This window comes from Ochotona princeps, chromosome 15 (genome assembly GCF_030435755.1).
Source record: "Ochotona princeps isolate mOchPri1 chromosome 15, mOchPri1.hap1, whole genome shotgun sequence".
NCBI classification, from domain to species: Eukaryota; Metazoa; Chordata; class Mammalia; order Lagomorpha; family Ochotonidae; genus Ochotona; species Ochotona princeps.
The window spans coordinates 57,965,770-57,969,281 of NC_080846.1; the positions used below are offsets into that span (position 1 = coordinate 57,965,770).

Here is a 3,512-nt window from a genome sequence, read left to right on the forward strand (position 1 = left end):
CTAGGGACTTTTAAAAAGCTTGCGTATAAGGCATATTACACAAAAAGAATTCAATGAATTTTGATTTTTACATTAAAATAACTTCATTGTTTAAAAGAATTTTTTTTTTTTGAATGACAGATTTCTACAAAGGGAAAGATCTACAGCCAGAAACTTCTTCTAAGTTTCCAATGTTTTTGCAGGGACCCAAGGATTTGGGCCATCCTCTGCTGTTTTTCTAGTCCATAAACAAAGAGCTGGATTGGCAGTGGAAAAGCTAGGACTGGAACCAGTACCCACATTTGACACGAGTGTGACAGATAAAAGCTCAATCTGTACCATTGCTTCCGGCTGGGGCCAGTTCACTATTGGTGGGCCTTGAAGGATGTCAGTTGAGGAGTTGGTAGCTCTGAGAAGATTGATATCATGTCAGGTCCAGAACCTGATGCCCAATTCCAGTTCACTGAAGTCAAAACGTATTTCAACTCTTACATGCTCACAGGCAGAATGACTTGTGTACTAGCCGCATATGGAGGCATTGCTTTGCTGGTTATGTACTTCAGCTTAAGGTCTAAAACTTCCAGCTGTGAAAGCAACATAACTCGATTACAAATTGTTTCCCCATCTGCCCTCATGCCTGGAGAAGCTAATTCAACTCAACTGTGGTAATTCAATATGTACATTAAATTATGAACCTGGAAAAACAAAATCTGTACCATGGCATTGGCCCAAATAAACTCATTTTAAACTTAATTTTCTAGGAACTTTCTGAAGTATCTTAGTCGATATATAATTCTATTACTTTGTCCAACATTTTTTATTTTCCACTTTGCCACTAGAACGTATTTCAATCACTGCATACATAGTATTATATAAATTTGTCTTCTTGTATTTTAACAATCCCCTGTTGACACAGATTGATTGTTTCTGTTTTATTCCCATAATAATATTATAAAAACCTGGTGTTTCTATAGGACCAAATATATGCAAGATAATTTCTACAGTTGAATCCCATCAAAGGACATTTGCATTTAAAGAGGTTTTTAGAGAGTTGTGACAAAGTAACCTTCAAAGAAACTTTATGGTATTACAGTCTTACCAATGTGAGTCCAATAGCCTGTTTCTTACCTCTTTGTCAGCAAGTGTATACTGTCAGACATACTCAGAATTCCTTCAGGCACTGCAAATTTTCCATTTTCTTTCTTTTTAAAAAAATTTTAATTTTGTTTTATGACATAGTTTCATAGGCTCTGGGGTTCCCCCAGCCCCTCCAAAAAGCCCTCCCCCCGAATTGATTTGCTCCATATTGTTACAGTAGTACAGTTTGTATCCAGTCATGATTCCTTCATTGTGGTATGGGCCACGTAGAGAGTCCAGCATCTTATTGTCCAGATAAATTTAACAGTTTCATTGGGAGACCATCCCTGGTCTGAAAGTAGAGCTGCTAGAATATCATCCCCTCCAATGAAAAGGCACTACACAACTTCAACAACAATTTACAACATCATGAAGTTAATTGACATGGTATTGAGTGACCAAAATGTTAGAAAATGCAAGCCCTTAACTGCATCCTGTGACTACTTCACTGACATTTCAATTGTAGTTTTCATACAACTGGCTGCTATATGCCTTATAATAGTTATAGGGTACCATTCAGCTGTCTTGTGTCTATTTTCATTGTTATATTTTGCAGCTTATAGTATTCAAGTGTGATTCCTACTGAACTTCATGAACTTTAGGTTAGTTCAAACAAGCTTATAACTCAAACATACCATATGTTAACAATTGAGAAGCAGAATAGTTTTAGGAGGAGTGTGCAGAGAAATCTTTAGTACCTTAATGAGGAGTAACTAATCTTTGTGTCCTTCCTAGTAAGGTATATGGGAGTCCAAGTTGACTGTTTCCTGTCTTTTCTAAGCTTTCCTTATTGGTCTCCATCTGTTCTAATTTTCCCCTTTCTTCTGATCTTCGCCTTCAGGTTCTCTTTCCTTCTTTGTAGCTCTCTGGTCACACTTGGTTTGCTTTTTGATTTTTGTCTCACCATGCTTCCCTGTGAGGGCTGTCCTGTGCTCATTTCCCACTAATACTCTACATTCCTCATTCTCCCAACAATCTTTTTACATGCTCATGGACTTCCCTTATAGTTTCCTGAAGCTCTCCAAACTGAACAGAAAACAGGTACTCTTTCTTAACCTCTAAACCTGCCACACTTCTGAACCAACAGAAAAAGCTGATCAGGAAAGCTGGAAAGACTTAATCTTAGGCATATTGTGAGAATAAATAAATTTCTATTGCTGTATCCATGAAGAAAAATCACCTTGCTTTGTATCGCCTTTTGTTAAAAGTGAAGTTTCTTTTTTCTTTTTTTCTAAATCTCATACTATTGCAGGACTTTTTGACACAAAATACAGCAGCAACCTCAATTCTTGTCTCCCAGGAAAAAATCATTTTCTTGAAGACAGTTTAGTTTTCAAGCAAGATTTGTTAGAAGAAAGGAGAAAATATGCTCCCATCCTTGGAACTGGAAGGGGCTTCAAGAAAGGAGACCTGTGCACAGGGGCTGTTGGCATCGTTTAAAATTTTGCTTCAAAGGAGTTTCTCTAAAAACAAAGGAAAATTCATGGTTTCCATGATACATGGCTTTGGGACAAAAGACCCAAAAAGGTGTTACCAGTTAACTTCCCCGGTCTCATTCTAATGATAAACAGACCAGTCTGACACTACACAGAGATGGAATTGGGTGGGCACTTTAGATGGGGAACTGATATGTTAATTTCATTCTTATTTCTTGGAGGAAGCATGTTCTTGATATGTTCATTATGCACTTGTCTCTTGGAAGAAATGTGCTCTAGTGAATTTAGACATAGTGGAGAAAATACAATTTTATATTTGAGAAAATTGATTCGCGGACCCAGAACACCCTAACTGCCTAATAACCAGTCTGACTCCTCACAATGTACTTGATACAATTCTTTTTTTTTTTTTTGAGTCAATGTGTTGTGAGTTTCATTCATTGCTCCTTTTTGGTGGGAGTGGGACAAAAATAGAAGTGAAATAATATAAAAGAAAGTCTAAAAGTTCCAGATCTAGACATTATGAAGAACACAGGGATGCTCTTTAGTTTGCAAGCAGCCTGGGGACTTATGAGCATCCACAGTGAAATGAAAATGGTGGGAGAAATGGATCCCACAAAGGGAGAAAAAGGTATGACACGGATTGTTTGCCAGCTCCCCTTTTAGATAGAGGTAGTTGATGCTAACACTATCTGATTTACTCAGAGTTTATAGGAGGGAGAGCCCAAAGTCTATGTTTCTGTGTTGCTGCCTCTCCCTGAACCGATTTTCTCTTACTGCTTGTCAGTGTGAGAGGATTCTCCCAGTCCTGTGCTCAATCCTAGGTGAGGTCCTTTATGCTATGTCAAAGAGAGTGAGTCAGCTGCCAATTCACAGCGGAGGACACAGATTATCATAGTGATTACCTCCTGAGCCAGAAGCTGCATGAGGTGACACTGGATAGAGTCACATTAACAGATG

General features: G+C 38.1%; 1 pseudogene; it reads left to right on the top strand.

The window, feature by feature from the left end:
• The first annotated feature begins 405 nt into the window (after positions 1-405).
• Positions 406-580, top strand: LOC131482065 (ATP synthase membrane subunit K, mitochondrial-like; annotated as a pseudogene).
• Positions 581-3,512: the final 2,932 nt, after the last annotated feature.